The 19,579-nt window shown below is 42.7% G+C and overlaps 1 protein-coding gene across 3 annotated transcripts in view; it reads right to left on the bottom strand.

The window, feature by feature from the left end:
* The window catches only part of GFOD1 (glucose-fructose oxidoreductase domain containing 1), a 101,456-nt gene that overhangs the window by 31,280 nt on the left and 50,597 nt on the right, over window positions 1–19,579 (bottom strand). The gene's annotated exons all lie outside the window — the stretch shown is intronic.

Raw genomic sequence — 19,579 nt, 5'->3', positions numbered from 1 at the left:
TCCATATGCAGAAAAATGAAGTTGGACGTTTACCTCATGCTATATGCAAAAATTAACTCAAAATGGATCAAAGACCTAAATGTAGGAGCTAAAACTGTAAAACTTTTGGAAGAAAACGTAGGAGTAGAACTTTGAGACCTTGTGTTCATAGATTATGACAACAGCATCCAAACATGTGGGCTTGCACCTCGGTTCTGCCACTTTCTTGCTATGTCCAAGTGGATGGCTTAATTTCCCTAAGCTTCGATGAAAATGAAGCTACAATCAAACTCACGGGGTTGTTACATGAACTCCACGAGACAACACTACCTTGGCATCTCCCAGAATATGAACTCAGTCAATATGAGTTCATCGTTAGCCACGTTCTCAGTAAAAGAACCTGTAAGCCATTGAGTGGAGCCTATTTATGGACTTGGATATAAAATTAAAGGTATCATTTCCAGATTTAAAAAAGAAATTCCAATTTATAAAGCTTGATGTGAATTGTCTAAGAGGGGTAATTTTCATGGGATCTGCAGTGTGAAACAGTTTGTTTTAAAGGTTTAAAACATGCTGGATTCCTCTGGGCCAATGTACACCTGAGGACAGTGCTTATGGAGCACCTCGCATTTAAAATTTTTGAATTTGGATGCCTTCACTGGTACTTCCTCCCAGTGAACTCTAAGCCCCACCATTCCCTAATGTATAACCTCAGGCATATCTCATTTGTTTACTTCCATCATTGTGTAGTTACTGAAGGTAGTTAAGTTTCTAGCCAATTCTATGAAATCTCTGTTGGCTGTCCAACTTTCTTCTTACAAAGGTTCGAAAAGTCTCAGCTTTAATTTTAAAGACTTTCCAATTTTTGGAAGGTTTTTAAAGGTCTTTTCAGTATTTTCAATAACTTAAAAAATACATCTCTTAAACATTTTTAAAGATATCATAGACAAGCACAGTTCCAATAGAAGTGTAACACAAGCTGAAATGCAAGGCACACATGTAATTTTTACATTTTCTAATAACCATATGAAAAAGTGAAAAGCAGGTAAAATTAAATTTTGCTTCTTAATATTTTTTTATTTTGATATTTAGAATTCTCAATGGAATTCATTTTAATGACACATTTTACCTAACCCAATATATCTAAAATATTACCAACATATAGTCAGCATAAACAATTGAGGTATTTTATATTATGCTTTCAAGCTAAATCTTTGAAATCCAGTATGTATTTTACATTTACAGTACATCTCCATTTGGAATGACTACATTTCAAGTGCTTAATAGCCACATATCTCTAGTGGCTCCTGAATTGGACAGTGTAATATAGACAACCAATATGACCTCAAGGAAAGAATTAGGTTATAAAGTGAAAGAACATCTACACTGGAAAGTATTGAAGTGGTAGATTCTAGCGCTTTGGCAGTCATGGTGAGTGACAATGGTCATTTCAAAGCTTGAGAAGGAGCAAAACAGATTGCATTATTCTAGTGTAGATGGGGAAGGGGGGAACTTCAGGGATTTTATTTCTGCTGTTGTTTCTACTTTCCTACTCTACATTATTAGGAGTGGGTTGAGAAAGAGTTGAAGAAAAAGTGAATGAAGAAGAGTAGAAGGTAGGCTGAGAGGTCACCAAGCCTACTATTTATCTCTGCTTCAAGCCCTGGCTGTCTCTAACTGATGGATCAATGCCTTAAGGGTTCTGGGGCCAGGAGGGTGCTGGTGAGGATTTTTCTTACGGCTCTTAACACCCCCTCTCAACTTCTGAGGCGGCCTTCTCTATTTCCAAAGAACAGGCCTTCTGACTCTGTTATTCAAGGAATATTATGTTCTCCTAACTGTGATATTTTTGGTCTTTTTAGCAGGAGGTGGGATGGGCAGAGTAGAAATAACTCACAAATATTCTCTGAACAAGGAACCAGTGAAGTGCAGACATCTGGCCCCAGGATTTTGCTGGCTCCAGAGACGTCACCATAAACCCACTAACACTAATTGCTTTCACGTCTGCTCCCATTTCTAGTGGAAATAAAATGCTCTCTGGCTAATGGAAAATGAAACGTACATTTGCTGTTTGTTCACCACGTTATGTAAGAGCTCTCTGTATACCAATCCTCCCCCAGGTCCCACCCTGAAACTCTTTAAAGGATATCTTGCACAAAGCCCACAAAGGCTCTACATGTACAGGATAAAAAGAAAAGATACCTGTGTTCCTGCCAGGGCTGCAGAACTCCTTAATCTAGATTAAACAGATGGGAGAAGGCAGAAAGAGAGAAAGAGGGACAGTAAAAGGGAAGGAATCCTACTTGTTTTGAATTCATGCTTCCAGGAATATTTTGGATCTCCTTACTTGGCATTAAGTACAAAGATCTGAATTCAGAACTTCCGAATTCAGTTTGACTGCCAAAGAAGGGAAAATACAGGTCCTAATACAGTTCTTTAAAATATTTACAGAGGCTCACTGGGAAGCTTTCTTTGACTGTCTTGTTCTAGCTTGGCTGCCTGGGTTTACCCCAGTGTTAGGACTTACTACACAGTGTGGTAGCAAGTACCTTGTCTACCTCCCCTCTGACCATTGGCAGGACTGAATCTTACACACCACTCTACCTCCACTGCCTGGCACAGGTCTCAACAAATCACAGGTGTAGCTCAGAACTCTGGCTGTCCCTCCCCTCCTCAGCAGTGGTTCTGGTGAACAGAACCATTCATTTTCAGCTGGACTCAAATGGTTGCCAAAAATAAAAACTACATTTCCCAGTCTCCCTTATAGTTAAATGTGGCTATGTAATTAAGTCCTGGTCAGTGGGACATGATAGAAGTGATTCCCATGGTGCAGTTCTCCGAGTCACTCCTTTTTGTGTGAATTCTGAATGGGAGTGAGGCCATATCGGGCCATGTGGGCAAGGACAACACCCTAGACATGGTGGTGCAACAAGACAGAGGATCCTGCAACCTAGACACTGTGGAGCTGCCAGACTCCTTTCAGACGGGCCGTTATGTGAGAAATTCTTATTTTGGATTTGGGTTATAGTAGCTGAAATTATATGCTAAGGATCTGTTGAAGAGAAGAAAGGAGGGCACCCTTAAAGTGGATAACCCCACCATGATGGTTTTATGTGTCAACCTGACTGGGCCACAGGGTACCCAGACATTAGGTCAAACATTACTCTGGATGTATCTGGGAAGGGTTTCTAAATGAGATTTACATTTGAATCAGTAGACTGAGTAAAGCAGATGGCCCTCCCTAACCTGGCTGGGCCTCATCCAATCAATTGCATAGAACAAAAAAGCTGAGTAAGAGGGAACTCCTGCTGCCTGTTGAAGTGGGACATCAGTATTTGACTGCATTTGGACTCGGAGTGAAATACTAGCTCTTCTCGAATCTCAAGCCTGCTGGCCTTTAGATTGGAACTGCACACTGACTCTCCTAAGTTTCAAACTTGCTGATTGCAGATCTTGGGATTTCTCAGCTTCCATAAGTGTGTGGCAAATTCCTCATAATAGACCTTCTCTTTTATTCTTGGCAGCCTTAGGTCCAGTTAAAAGTTAATGGTTCTGTTACTAGAGAAGGGGAATACTGATGGGGGGGGGGGAGGACAGCCGGAGGTCTGTGCTACACCTATGATATGTCAGGACCTGTGCCAGTCAATAGAGATAGAGTGATGTGTAAGATGTAGTCCTGCCAATGGTCAGCAAGAAGATGGACAAGGCATTATGTGATTACACCATACTGTGATGATATATATCCTCTTTGTTCTGTTTTTCTGGAGAGCCTCGCTAATACACCCACTATTTGGCTTTCATTCTAGAGAGGCGAGCTCCGACTCTTCCTGCCTCTTTACTGATGAAGAATCATACATTCCTTCCTAGACTATATGCTTCTGGGATGCAAAGTTTCATCTCTATCTCCTTTCATCTCCACCTCCCTCTATATGCTCCCTACTCTAGGGCTGGATGCAGAGAAGCATGCCTTAGACACTTGAATAATGGATTATGTTAAAAATATAGCCTTTTGCCATGTTTCTTTGGAATGTCTTTGAAACACCCTGTTACAGAAGTTGAGAAAATTATCAAAGAAGGCCAAGTCCAAATGGCTTATCTTAGAATCAAAAACTTCTTTAAAGAAGAGCTTGATTTTTGTGTAAATATCTTCTGCATTGTTATGAGGTTCTACGTAACAAACTTTAGGGGAAATTAAGATCAAACGGGGCTCAAAGGGTCAGCTATTACAACAGGATTTAGTCTAATGGTTTTTCCTGAGTCACTCGATTTCATCAGGAGAGTATTGCAAACACAAACCCTTTGTTTAACGTACATGGTGATGAAATAAATAGGGTGACTCCAACTCAACCACCTCCCTCATACTCATCCAACCAACTCTCCAAGATTGCCCAACCAAAGAGCAGAAGTTGACAGAATATCTCTTCCTGGGTCTGCTCTCAAAGGATGGGAGTACTTGGCTTTGCTCCTGGAAAAACTGTGATCTGCTGAAGGTATGTGAGAAATGTGCCCTTCCCTACCAAACACACAGAAGTAGAGAGTGACTAAGAGCCTGTCAGAGTAGCATCTGTCTTGCATGTGGAGAGTGTTTATGAACTGACACATTCTCTCTCCAGCTCAGGAAGTAGCTTGCCTGATCAGAACACAATTGAACATGACCTTGGGCCCCGGCTATGGCACGCAGAGGTTAATTTCCTTTCCTCCTTAGGGCAGGACCCAGTTCTAATTGTCTCACTTTGCCTAATTAAATTTTCTGCACAATATAGCAAGCGCCTTATCTTGGGCAGTGAGGCAAAAGCTTCCCCTTGTTCCTCCCTGTGGTTTGAAGTGGAAGTTTGATAAGGGACATATTTCTTTTTAGAAAATAGCATTAATTGGGAAGGGAAAATACTTTTCCTAATGGTGGCTGCTTTTCCAGTAAAAATTTATATTTGCCTGTGAGGACCTCTTCATGTGACTTGGCAGGCAGAAAAGATAAAGCACCTCCATAAAGGAGCTCAGGTGAACAATTCAGGACCTAAAGGAAAGTAGGCCAGTGGGTCGAAATGAAATCCAGCCACAAGCAGACAAAAGATTTAATAAATAGGAGATAATCTGAGGCCACACAGTCCTGGGACCCTCTATTCTCAGGGCTTTGTGGCCAATGGTACTCAATGCCCACCTGCTCAACGCAGCTCTGTTGAAGGAACAGTTGAGTTGATATATATATATATATTTACTTATATATTCATTATTTTGGAATGACTTTATTGATTTCTGCAGAGATGACATGTATTATTATTTTTTTTAATTAAGCAACTCAGAAAAATCTGAAGAGGAAAATGAAACTCTTCATCCCATTACCCATAAAGCATCTATCAAGTTAGGTGGCTGTGATCAGGTTACATTGTTATGTACATATACAGCTAGGACAATGGACATGTTGACAGGTAGAAATAACTGGAAAGGGATTTTACCAATACTATTTTTAATTAATAGGGTTCCATTATTTGAACTTAACAAATAAGAAACTGAGATGAAACGAATCAGCTGAATTTCTGAAAAGAAACAGATTTTCAGTCTGGCAGGATTCTGAAGACAGGGGGAGCGTCCAAGGCCAACTGAAGTAAACAATACCAGAAAAGCAGGTAACATAGGAAAATAAAACCTCAAGACCTGAGTGATTTCAAAATGTTTTCTTTGGCACTCTGGAGAGATGCCTTCAGTTGAGATAAGGGTCAAGAGCTACTGTGGACTCAGTGTTCTGAGAGCCCAGGGCCCTGCCTCTGACAAGGCAGCTGGCTCACCCAGTGTTTGGATAGATTATCTGAACTCTTAAGAAGGGAGCATCTACCTAGCATTGGGTAAATCCTGATGACAACAATAAAGATAGAAAGAAGGATGTTAGTCACCTAACATGCTAACAGGAGAAAAGTGGAGAATAATTTGAAAGCTCAGCATTAATGTCAGGGGACTAACAGGATAGACTGATGGAGGTCTGACCAGATGGATCAAGAAACAAAAGAGATGAGCGAGAAGGAGGAATATAGAAAAATATGTGTCTCACATGTCTTAACACTGAGAACCAAAACCTCATCTAGCCCCAAAACCCACTCCTCAGGCAACTAAGACCACATAATTATTACAGAACAAAGCTATTTAACTTCAAGGAGACGGTGGGAAATGCTTTCAAAGTAACCAGGACCTCCTACATAATTGTATGGCTTTCATTAGGAAGGGCCAAAGGCCCTACAAACAATCAAACAAGTAGGTAGTCCTATAAACAGGCTGTCATTGCATCTCGGCTTGGTCAAAAGGAAAGAGGAGCGCCAGAAAAAAAGCCTCCAGGCAAAGGGACATCTTTGATCAGAGAAGCCAGCTGTGAAAGCAGCTCCAAGCACTGATGGAATCAAACCTGTAGCCGTTGGGGCTGCCTCATCCACTATCACGTGAGGACCCACAAAGACATCAGCTGTCCGTTTTTATCCAGTTGTAAACTGTGGCCTGTTTTCCTCAGACTTGGTAACAGAGTGTCATATGGAGAACCTCCTTCCCACACAGCAAGGTTGACAGTTGCCACACAGCTGAAGGAAGGCCTTTCATTCAGGGTGTGACAGGAACCAGCCGTGAGTGGAAAAGAGCAGCACCTCAATATCTTCTCCTCGTTGATAAACTGAGAATGTACCTCTCCCCAACCTACTCGATGACATCATTGCCAGTGAGAAACGTGGGGAGAGCCTATGCTCCAGAGGCTGCAGAGAGGCTTGGTGCATGGCTTTGGACTCAGGATATCCAGTGCAAGTTCTGAATTGGCAGGGCTAGAACTTCCACTGCACCATCAGAGTCCAAAGCAAGGATCAGAGGAGTTCCGAGCGCTGTTCCAGTACACAGTAGGAACCATGATGTCCGTTACTCACACTAAACACATAATAAGTACATGGGCTGAATTGTGTCTCCCAAAATTCATATGTTGAAGTCCTAACCCCCAATACCTTAGAATGTGACTAGATTTGGACTTTAAAGAGATAATTAAGGTAAAAGAATTCATGAGGGTGGGCCCTACTCCAATATGACTTGTGCCCTCATAAGAAGAGATTAGGACACAGATAAGCACAGAGGGAAAACTGTGTGAAGACACAGGGAGGAGACAGCCAGCTAAAAGCCAAGGAGAGAGGCTTCCGAAGAAACCAACCCTACTAATACCTTGATCTCAAACTTCCAGCCTCCAGAACTGTGAGGAAATGAATTCTGTTGTTTAAGTTCCCCACCCCTCGCCCCCGTCTGCGGTACTTTGTTGCTGCTGCCCTAGCAGACTAACACACATAAAAGCTGACAGTTATGTCAGCAGAGCTTATGTTTAGCCAGTATGAACCAGTGTGGAAGTGGAGCCAGTTTCACATCTGATTGGTAATATGTTACAAAACATTTCAAACAGTTTTAACATCTGTCCCACCCATCTCCCAAGGAGTACACGTGCGCGCGCGCGCGCGCGCACACACACACACACTTGTTAATTTTATCCCAGTGCTGCCAACTCTTGGGTAAAAGAATCAGCCTTTAGCTACAGAAATCAGCGAGAACATGACTGCTTTCTGCTTCCCTTGTCCTGCCTTCTAGGCTCTCACAGTTCAGTGCTCTGTGCACTCTGAGCACCTAACGCTCCCCTTAGAAACATGAAAGTTGCAATGACCAAGTACAGTAAAGAGGTGAAGATGTCTGATCTAGGCAAAGCCATCACCAGATCCTTATCTGGGAAGCCCTTTGGGACCCTGTCTGCTTCAGAGAGTGTATGAGTCTGAAGAACATGAGAGGGATGCCCTGACGATAAGCACACTCACTCTTTGCTCAGTACACGTCAGTCTTTCAAGTGGTCTCAATGGCATCCACTGTAAACACAAGAAGTCCAGAGAAATCTGAACTAGGAAAGAAGTTAAACCAGAACCTCAAAGAGACCCAGGCCGATGGCCCACCCCTTTGGCTCAGTCATTGAGTTAGTCTTTGCCAACAAGTTCCCCTAGAATGTCTGCACCTGAAACTAAATACTGCTTTTATCTGACATTCTTTCTCTTTTGTAAGTTTCCTGGCCACGCAATATAGCAGAGCATTTGCCCATGATGCCCTGACCCTTTCATACTTCCTTGGGTAGCAGGAGAAAGGCAAAGGGGTAACCTGCCAGTCTTAAAAATCTGCCTGGGGGCAGGCACTATCAGGGTGAGGTCGCCTCTTGCTAAACGGTATTTAGCCTGTCACTGGCTTCCGTTCTCTCTCCTGCCACAATGGTACCTTAGCATAGCCAGCATCAGCATGCACACTGACAAGTAATAAGCATGCATTTCTCATCCAAGGATAATCAAAAGAAGAGGTCCGATCCAAGAAAAACCAATAAAATCCTTTCAAATGGAAGGTATCCACAGAGGCATTCAGCTCCAGAAGTACAGGGAGCTCCCAGATGGCTGTAATTTAGCTTTTTACTCTCCTCATCCAAGGTAAGCCAAGGATGAGGCAAGCTGAAAAGAATGTCTGAGTATTCCTTGGCCAAAATGGGGGAAAAAAAAATTGAAAGCACCACTCTGAAGCATGCATTGTCCCCCTACGCTCTAAGGCTGCACCAGCTACCACCCCCTAACCCATCAAGAAGCCTGTGCTCCTTCTCAAACAAGCAGGTGTGCAAAACCAAATGGAAACAACCTGGCAGATTAGACCCCAAGGCTCTGTTGTGCAAACCAGGTTCAGGCTCAGATCAATTTGGTTGTCTTTTGAACAGATTACTGAGAACAGCACATACTTCAGAATTAGACAGCACAAAGATGCCTGATATAAAAAGGCCAATATAAAACGTACAAGATGGCCAAGGCCCTGAAACACTCCCAGAAATCAGGTTCTGGAGTCTACAGGTGATGTTTTCCTCTTCTTGACGTTTGCTAAAGCAAACCACACCTGTTCTATGGAGATAAGGGCTTGTTAATACATGTCTAATGCAAGCTTAATTCACCTGTAGAAGGCTGCCACTTAAGAGGAGGCTACTCTGTCCTCTAGTTGGGCTAAGTGGCATTAAACCACTTCTAAGTACCCACTGATATGTCAGGTGCCCTGGGGAAAGCAGAGAAAAAACAAGCATGCACCCTGTTCATAAACATCTTGCAATCCAGAAGGGGAGAAAAGATATACATATTTGGAAATGACTCGAGATGGCAGTACGGTCCCACTGGACAGAGTGCCAGATCGTGTGACGCAGGCATCTGTGCTATAAGAATTCATAGAGTGCCAGAGTCAGCCAGCAAATCCAACACACTGAACAAAACTGGCCCACAAAGACTAAAGAGGCCAGTCGCTGAGCTGCTTGTTCTAAATAGGGAAGGTGATGCATTTGGTAGCTCCGGGTTCTCATGGCTGCCTCTGGCAGGACATGCCGCCTAGTACAGTGTTGAAGGGAGGAAGCCACTCTTCTTGAGTTCAATTCTTGGCACCACCACTTGCTAAGTGTATGACCTTGGGCTCCTCAGATGATCATTCTGTGCCCCTACAGCCCCATTTGTAAAACAGAGACCAATAAATAGTACTGACATCACTGGGTTGTTATAGAAAGAGCTTCGGCACAGTGCCTGGTACATAGTAAGCGTGTGATGAATGTTGGCTGTTATTATCATGGGACTGAGCTTCTAAAGGGTTCCCTTCAGTAAACGGCAAGAATTGGGAAGTTCAGTCTTGGTCAAAAGACAGATTAGGTAGCAGAAAGTAATTTTAATTTTAAACAAGATTTCCTTGGGTGAAGGAGGGTGAAGCCCTAGATTCCTGTGAATATGGAGTTAGAGGAGGCTGTAACTCAAAGTAAAGGCTACTGTAAGCCCAGCTACTGCAGTGGCCAGAAATAGAATGAGGCCGGCCAGTCCAGCGGGTGATTGGCAGCTGCAGCATCCAAGTGGAAAACAGAAGTCGGCACTAAAGAGAAAATGCATCAGTGATGATGTCCCAGAACACCTAGTGGCAGGGAATGAGCCCAGCTCTCTGCTGAAGGGAACCACTCTTCACTCTTCACTCTTCATTGCTCAGCTTCAGATCACTCTCTGGCACTACCGCCCCTTTTAGTGAGAACGCTTAAAATATTCCTCAGAGGCTAGACCCAAGCACCTAACTTTTCTCACATCCTCTTAATGTTGGTCCCCTCCCATTTTCCACCTTCTCTAAAACTTGAACATACCAGTCTCCTCACGAGACACTTCTAACACATGCTCGACTATTTTAAAAATGACCTTTCTTTGCCAGCCAGTTTTCCTGTCCTTCCCCCACTGAGCCCACTGAGCCCTCTGAGGGAGGATATTTATTTAAATAAATACGGTATTGTTGAATCACCCCATGTTCACTCAAGCTCAGAACACAAGACAAAGTTCTCAGAAAGTAGATGCTACTGGGCATGGTGCAACCCCAAGGATAGCCACAGATCTCGAATGGCTTCCCACTCCTCATCTGTCCTCAAGGTGAGGCGTCTGTCCACGTCCGGTATCTGAGCGGGATTTGGCTTAATCTCCACAGGGCATCAAGTAGCAGACCAATCCTTTGTGGTTTGGATTCAATAGCTGAGCCAGTTGACCTATTTGATGGCTCATTTCCTCATCAGATGAATATGTTTTGAACTGTGGAATGGCTAAATGAGATAATGAACACAAAACACAGAGTGTAGAGTTTGGCACATGACGGCCATCTGCCTAACCCATCATTACCATTATTACCTATTATTATCTGTATGGCTATTATGATTAGCACCCAGTTTTCTGTTCATTCATTGAACAAACATTGACCATGTTTTTTCAGCACCAACCATATGCCATGCAGACAGTGTTTACCATGGTCCCAGCACTCATGGAATTTAGGATCTAGTGGGAAAGACAGTCAATAAAGAAGTAAACAAAGAGAGAGACAGAATTTCAGGTCATGAAAGGGATATAAAGGAATCAAATGAAATTTCTGATGGAGAATAATAAGAGAGAACTTATATTAGTCAGGAAAGGCCTCACTGAAGTGACATTTAAGCTAAAACCTAAAGGACAAGAAAAAGTTAGCCAGGCAGAGAAGAGGGGAAGGGCACTCTGAGCAGAAGGAACAGCATGTGTGAAGGCCCTGGGTGGGCAGAAGCTTCATAGATCGAAAGTCAGTGTGCCCGATGTGCCACAGCAAAAGGGAAATGTAATTGAGTGAGGCGGAAGGTTGGGCAGGGCTAGAGCTGTAAGCCTAAAGGTGATGGGGAGCCTCTGAAATGTTTAAATCAAGAAATGTTACTTCATATAGATGTACCGTCCTTTCTTCAATGATTCACAATAAACATATCTACCCCTTATTGAGCACTCACTACATGCCAGGCTCTGTGCTAAGAATTTTATAAGTATTTTCTAGGTGTGACGAAGCAATGATGGGCTAGAGTAACAGTGATGGGGACAGAGAGAAGTGGGCAGATCTGAGATGGATATATGAGATTAGAAGGTAGTAAGTCTGCAGATAGAATGAATGGGGCCCAAGGAAGAATCCACCGCAGACACTGCCACTGGCTTCTCAAACTATTCCATCATCATCATCGCTTCCAAGTCACAATTATCATTTAACCAAAGAACAAGATTAAATCAAGTAGTCAACTTCTTTACAGAGCACCTACTATACACACTGCACTTGGAAAGACAATGTGCTCAATAATAAGTACACAGTAGGTTGCCCCAAACCAGTGCTGCAGACCAGTACCAGTCTGTGGCCTGTTAGGAACTGGGCTGCACAGCAGGAGGTGAGCAGTGGGCAAGCGAGTGAAGCTTCATCTCTATCTGCAGCTGCTCCGCAGAGCTAGCATCACGGCCTCAGCTCCACCTCAGATCATCAGGCAATAGATTCTCATAGGAGTACCGGTCCCTGGTTCCAAAAATGTTGGAGACCACTGCTCTAGAGTACTTTAGTATTCCCTGCTTAGGTACTTTGTCTTTACTTATTTTCAATGGTTGAGCCTAGAAATAGTTCCCAAAAGAACCTGACAACTGCCGACTGGTCCAATTGATTTAACTCAGCTCAAAGAACAAAGCCAGAGAACTAACCTGAAAACACAAAGTACGCGTTCTGATTCCCAACACAGCAGTGCCGCTAGTACAGACAGTCACCTAGCATAGAAGGGTTCCTATTGCGTCATGCAGCCTGTCAGACAAAGATCCAGAACAATGTCAGGCTCAAAAAAGCAACAAAGCCCTGAGCCTGGGACAGCTTCTCATAATGCAGCAGGAAAAGAATTACCAGAACGTGGGTTCTTTCAACCGCAGCATAAAGAACACTATCAATTGCCACAACATCATTGAAACAATGATGCATGTCTGGACTGGTAACCTGCTGGGAAATGGTTAATTTGAAAGAGTGTAATCCACTCCTCAATGTAAAGCACACAATTTCCTCTTAGTAAGAATGCATTCTAAAAAACATGAACCACATTTATCAACATATGAATGAATTTCACAATAAATATGCAGCAGGCACGCTAAGAAAAGGAAAACAAAATGAGAGTAGAAAGGGACTTTCTAAAGGTGAATCCTTGGGTCTCCCATCCTCCTACGTCCGGGAAAACATGTTAACTTGTAGGTAAGAAGAGGGAAAGGCGTCAAGTTTACCTGACTTAGCTTGAGCCTGGACTAAGACTGTCATGTAAGTTTTGGAAGCCAGCCACTCATTTACTCAGCAAAACCTAACACCAAAGCCACTGCAGGGTACAGGCACGATTATAAATTATAGCAAAACAGGAAATGAAGGGGAAAAGAGAAGGCTGGAACTGGAGGAAACAGCCATCTCTTGCACAGGTAATTGTCCTTCTCTCATTAATTTTTCTTCTGAGATGCAAAAACTCAAGCCAGACACACAGTCTGGTTGACATCGCAGTGATAGGCTAGAGAAATGGTGATCAAATTAGGTCCTTTTGCAGAACACACAGCTATCAGAGATGATTCTCCTTTCACAGAAGATTTATTTTTGTATTCTTGCCTTCAGTATGCTCATCTTTCCTTTAACGGAACAAATCAAGTCATACAGTCTCATATCTTGAAAATAATAAATGTGGAGGCCCTGAAGGCTGGCACGCAGGAGCTTGCCCTCAATTCAGACCTGGGCCACCACTTGAAGGAATCTCTCCCCTGAAGAAGAGAGTTTTGGTTTCATCAGTCATCTCTGCTCCTCATTTCTTATTCATACTCTTACTTTGAACTATAAGATGTTAAAACTGAGAGGCATCGAGCTGTCTAGGATTCGCGTGAAAGATTAAGAAGCCGTTTCAGCAAGGATGAATGCTTACAGTCACACATCTGGCAGAGCCGGAATGAAAACCACGGTCTCCTGAGCACTGGTCTAACGAGGGCCTTCCTGTTACACTGGGAAATGTTTCTCAGTTCGTTTACTAATATCATCAATAATGCAAAGCCCTAAACGGAAGTCTAACAGGTGTTAAAGCTGACAGGAATTCAAAACGCATCCTGACGATTGTCTGTTCAATGTTTCCTGGTCTGACAGTGTAGTTGGGGAGCTCTGGCAGGTGGTTCCTGGTGTTGTGCTTTTTTCTTAAGTTCCCATCCAGCAGAATACTTGGCATGGAGGAAAAAAAACAGATGGTTCTGGCTCAAGTCCAGGTTGCCATGTTGGACTGCCACTGCATTTCCTGTTGAAGAAAGAACTTGGAGAGAAAGAGTCATGCCAATTCGAGAGGTGAGCATCTTTCCAAAAGGAGATAGATGTAGGGATTATTAAAAACTGTGGCCGAAACCTAGAGTTTAAGATTTCAAAACAAAATATAAAAACTCCAGACTATTTTAGAAGTTCTCACTCTTCCCTGGGGAAGGGATGGGTGCCAAAGAGCTGTCCAGGCCTCCGCCGGACAGAGCTCGACTGACAGGGACCGAGTGCAGGCAAACATCGGCCCTCCTACAGTGCGTGCTCCCGAATAGGCCACTCCTCGCTCCCTATGGCTACCGCTGCCCTCTATCACCTGGACCGTGGCAGTAGCTGCTCAGTGTCCCACCCCCGCCAACTGCTAAACCAAAGCTAGAGCCGGCCTCTTCAAACAGGACGTCAGATCACGTGGCTGGTTGCCCTGCTATCAACCCTCCAGGGGCTTTGCGATACGTTTAACACAGAACTCCGAGTCTGTATTGCAACACACAGGGCCAACCATGATGCCCCTCCCCCCCAGCCCTATGCCACTCTCCTCCGACTTCTCCCCCTCACTCATTCCCTTCTTGCCACAGCCTCCTCACTGTCACAGTACGCACCAAACACACTCGCACTCCTTTGTGCTTGCTGTTGCTTCCACCTGGAATATTCATCATTTGACTACCCCCGAACATTCATGTCTTACTCCCTTGCTTCCTTCAAACCCCCACTGAAATGTCAAGAGCCCTTCTCTGATCACCCCAGGGAAAATAGCACCTCCATCTGTCCAGCCACCGCATCGCTCTCTATCCCCTCCCTGCTCCAGCTCCACCCCTGGATATCATACTTATCACCAGCTAAGGGGCTGCAGCCACCCCTTTAGTGTTTCCCCCCACCTCTCCTCTGCCCCCAGAAGACGTGTGAGCTCTATGTGGCAGGACTTGGTCTGTCTTTTTGCTCTCCCGTCTCCAGTGACTAGGATAACGGCTGGCACAGAGAAGGTACCCAATACATACTTGTTGGCTAGCATGGAACTGAACCCATGTCTTTAAACTGGGTCTGGATGGAGAAAACACAAATTCCACTGGAAAACTCAAGCCTAGTTGGGGCTCTGGTTTCTTTGTACACACAGATTTGTTTCTGAATATATAGCCTTCCATCTGTTCACATATTCCTTCTAAAGGATGACAACCAATCCTCAGAGCATGCCACACGGAGGCCTGGCAGGGAGACCAAGGGAAGGGCATAGAAGCCAACCTCCCAAGGGAGAGGCCCTCCTACTGCTCAGATCCCAAGCGTGGCCCAGACTCAGGCATTTCTCAGGGCAGAATCCCATCCCATTTCCTTCTGAGATACAGCCAGCTTAAGAGTGAAATGCTAGGAGACGAGCAGAGGAAAGATAAAAAGCTGTCATAAACCAGGACAGACCTTAGAGCCCTCTGGAAGACATCCCCTCTCCATGAGAATAAAGCCAAGCATTTTCCTTTTCCAACACAATGCCTCGACCTTACAACATGTGGAAAGCCAGTAAAAGAGCTGTTGTCTTCTTTCCTAAGTCTCTAGAATTAACTTTGTCAGGCATTTACCTAAACTTTCGGGACTTCTATTTATGCAGCAGTCCAATACCTCTACTTTAACAAAGGACTGATTTTCTGAGTCTTCAGGAGGAAGTAGGCATAGGCTTGTGGCTTCTCTGTGTGGGATTATAACATGGCACTAAAGCAATGCTGCAATGTGTTTCAAGAGTAATTTTTTTTTTAATTCCATGCTCAGTAATTGTGCTTAAACAAATCCACTCTAAACAGGATGTCATCAATCAGGCAAAAAGTTATGTGCAAAGATATTCATCAAAGCACTATTTATAATAGAGAAAAAAAACTGGAAAAAACCTAAATATCTAAAAATAAAAATGATAATGCATGGAAAATTCCTAGCCCAGCACCTGGCATGTAGCAAACATTCAATAAGGGGTAGATATAAAAATTTTATTGTGAATAATTAAAGAAAGTGTGCTGCATCCATATAATAAATCATTTTCTAAGACTTCCCTCTCTATTGTGCTGTCACATGCATATAAAAATCTGAGTAAAAGAAATACTTAATTACCTTTCAGCAGGAGAATGTGCATCCGCCCATATTTTCAGAAAAGCCCCGTCAATCATTTTCTATCATCCCAACGCCTGTATTTGACGACTGTACAAAAGGCATATGCCACCCACTAGATCTGTTCTCTCCACCCAAACTATTGCTTTATTAGTCTTTATTAGTCTTCCCTCTGAGAAGCAGGGGAAAAAAAAGTCATTTTGTAATTCAATCAGCATTTTTCAGTATCCATCATGATTCAAGTCCTGGCTAGGATGAATGTCTCAGGAAGGGCCGCTCAGACTATGGGCTGGAAGCCTTCCCTGACTAAGGAGAGTCTCTAGTGAGAGTCCAGAAGAGCAAGTGTGGCCTCTCTCCAGGGCTGTCAACCAAACAGACATAGATACCTGTGATGGATAGATCAATGACTGGCTTCCTCTGGGAATCACCACAGGGCAAAAATTATGACCTATAATCCCTTTGAGAAGAAATATATCCAAGGAAGGCAAAAAATAAATCAAAAGGCTTTCAGAATACTAGGAATCAGTTGGGACCCCACCCCTTTTTCACCTCTATAACACAGGTATATTCACACACACTTCCCTACATAGACCTACTCACACACACATACATGCCAATCATACACATGCATAAATACACAGTAAACATACATGTAAATACATAATGCACAAACACATGCACACATACAATGCGCAAACACACACAAATACAATGTACAAATTAGTGCATACACACACAAACATACATGCATAAACACAAACATACACAGTCTCCCTTTCCTCTAATCATCTCCTTCTCCAATTCAGTTTGCAATTCAATCCTAAATTCTAATGACGACAAAAAGAACAAGTTCACTTCTATGGTTTGTGATGCTATTTTCAATCCCAAGTGGAAGCAGAGGCCCATGGGACACATGATGCCCAGCTAGATTCCCAGAAAAGATAAGGACTTTGCAGAATGATAAGGCAGGAAGGAACTTGAGAGACCACCCACCCCGCAGAGGAGGATGCTGAGGTCTACTGAGTGATGCTTAGTGTCCCCAAGTTGCTGCACAGGGAGTCTCTTTCCCTCCACAGCTCCAATCCCAGTCACCCCCCAATACATCCCTCCTTCATCTTCCCACTTCTCTACTTCCTCAGGATTTATTTTAAATAATGCCTCCCAGGACAGAAGCAAACAGTTCCCAAAAATCAGAGATGCGTACATGTCTACACTTCAACCCTTTGCAAGTAAGTCACTAGAGCTGCTTCAGATGGATGAGAAGAATAAAAGAGGGGAAAAAAAGAAACCCATGTTCCTTTTGATTTAGATCATTTCCATCTCAGTAGGAAGCATGTGTTCACCCAGATACCAGTGGGCTGGTTCCTTTGTTTAAACAAAAGGCTTTCCTGAAAGCCACAGGGAACCAGAGGGCAAGAATTTTCTTATGAAAGCAGGAGGTGCTCTGATGGGAATGCCTTACCCTGGTTTGACAATTCTGGAAATATAGCGTGCAGCATAAACTTTGTGTGAACGTGTGTGACTAGAGATTTCATCCAAGCAACTGTTTGAAATCCCACCCTTGCTTTAATTGCTTATTTCCTCTACATCTAACAATGTTTTAAGTACATATCCTCCAGGAGGGAAAGTGAGCATGGGAATGAACGTGGCACTCGCAAAGTGCCGCATGTCTGAGGGTGTCACGTACCCCTTACAGCCGGTTTGCTAAAAACTGTCTTGAAAACCAACCAAGTGAATGCCTTTGAAAGTCTGTTTCACTTCCAAAAGAAAATAATGGACTGAAACCCCAGGTAGCATTATACTCCAGAATAACTCTAAGGTGCCCAGCATAGTACCTGACACACAGAAAACAACAAAAATACCAGAACCCTCATCCTGGAGTTCAGTTGAGACGAGACTTCCAATAAGAGCAGAATTTAATACACAGTTATGCTGACATAAACACTCTTGAGAAAGAATCTGTCTGTTTATTGAGCACCTATTATGTGTAAAGAATTAGGCTAGTCACATCACAGTCAGACCCACTTTACTGTACATCACAGTCAGACTCATTTTACTGTACAGCAGAGGATGCTGAGGGTGCCCAGGCTATTGGGCCAAGGTCGTTCAGTGAGCAAGTAGCAGCGTCACTTTGATCCAGAATGCATGCTATTCTCATTACATTGCGCTACCTCACATGAAAGAGCTTCTTAAAATATCTTGGAGAATGGTCCTTCCTTAGATTGTGTCCTTTTTTAACAACCTCCCACCTAAAGCAGGGATGTCCCCAGCAGATAGTCATTCACCCTTTGTTTAAATAGGTATAGCAATGGTATAGGCTCAAAGAGTTGCCATTCCATGGTTGAGCTGTGATCCAATGTCTCTACACTGGGCTTAAAGCTGCTCTCGTATAACTTTGATTCATTGGTCCTACGTAAGCTCTATTCCATAACAGATTTTGCAAACATAAATGATGACAATGATGATAACAACGGCAATATCAGCATCCACCTTAAATCCTCTCTACGCAGAAAAGTCAAATGTCAGAGGGTCCCTTTCACGCTCCATCAATTATATATTGAATATATTTGAATATAAGCAAAAGCGAATGCTTAAGGTATTATCTTCTGAATGATAGAATATCACAAAACTATTAAAATCAGATTTCAAAGGATACTCTGTACCATAAAAAAATGCCCACCAAATACTGTTAATGAGAACATTGTAAAAGCAGTATAATAAAAAAATCCGTATACATATAAAAATGTGTAGAAGGACATATGAACAATAATAACAATAATAATAATTACCTGTAATTGATACAGAGGGTTTGAAAAAAATGTCTCCCTTTCACATTCTGCTTCACTTTGAAATTTTACAAAGGTTCTTTTAAAAAAATATTTTTGGACTTATCCATCCAATTTAGAGAACTACCTATAGCACATCTCATCTAAAGATTATAATAGTAATAACAATAAAATAATAACTGTAGCATCTCTAAAACATTTATTGCACTTACCACAAGCCAAGCAGTATTCTTAGTGCTTTATACATACTAACATATTTAACCCTCGCCACAACCCTCTGTCACCATTCTACAGATGAGAAAACTGAAGTCGGAAAGATTAAGTCACTTGTCTAAGGCCCCAGACTAGTAAAAGGTAGAGCCAGGACTTAAATCTAGGTAGTCTGACCCCAGGGGCCAGGCTCCTGGGCAGAAAATAGCTCAAAACCCAAGTGATCCACTTCTGAAAATATGCCCCAAAGAATTGAAAGTAGGATCTTGAATCAATATTTGCACACCCATGTTCAGTGCAGCACCACTATTCACGATGCCCAAGAGGTGGAAGCAACCTAAATACCCATTAACAGATAAATGGATAAAGAAATGTAATAGAAAGACAGATAAAATACTATTCGGCTTTTTAAAAACCGGAATTTGGATATGCGCTACAACATGAGACATCCCATGGATGAACCTGGAGGACTTTACGGTAAGTGAAATAAGACAGTTACAAAAGGACAAATATTATATGACTCTACTTATGAGGTACCTAGAGTAGTCTAAATCATAAAGAGAGTAGAAAGGTGGCTACTGGGTGCTGGAGAGAAAGAGCAATGGGGGGTTATTGTTTAATGAGTACAGAGTTTCAGTTTTATAAGATGAAAAGAGTCCTGGAGATGGACAGTGGTGATGTTGGCACAACATTAAGAATGTATTTAATACCACTGAACTGTATACTTAGAAAGGTTAAATTGGTGATTTTATCTTATGTATATTTTACCACAATTAAAAAATTTGGAAAAAAAATGTGTTAATGAAAAAAGATCTGAATACTGTGAGCTTGTTAAAATCCCTCGTAGGGGTTGCTAATAAAGATAAACCAGA

This window comes from Rousettus aegyptiacus, unplaced genomic scaffold (assembly GCF_014176215.1).
Source record: "Rousettus aegyptiacus isolate mRouAeg1 unplaced genomic scaffold, mRouAeg1.p scaffold_m13_p_1, whole genome shotgun sequence".
NCBI classification, from domain to species: domain Eukaryota; kingdom Metazoa; phylum Chordata; class Mammalia; order Chiroptera; family Pteropodidae; genus Rousettus; species Rousettus aegyptiacus.
Note: the sequence above shows the minus strand (reverse complement) of the source record. Positions and strands in the feature narration are given on the sequence as shown.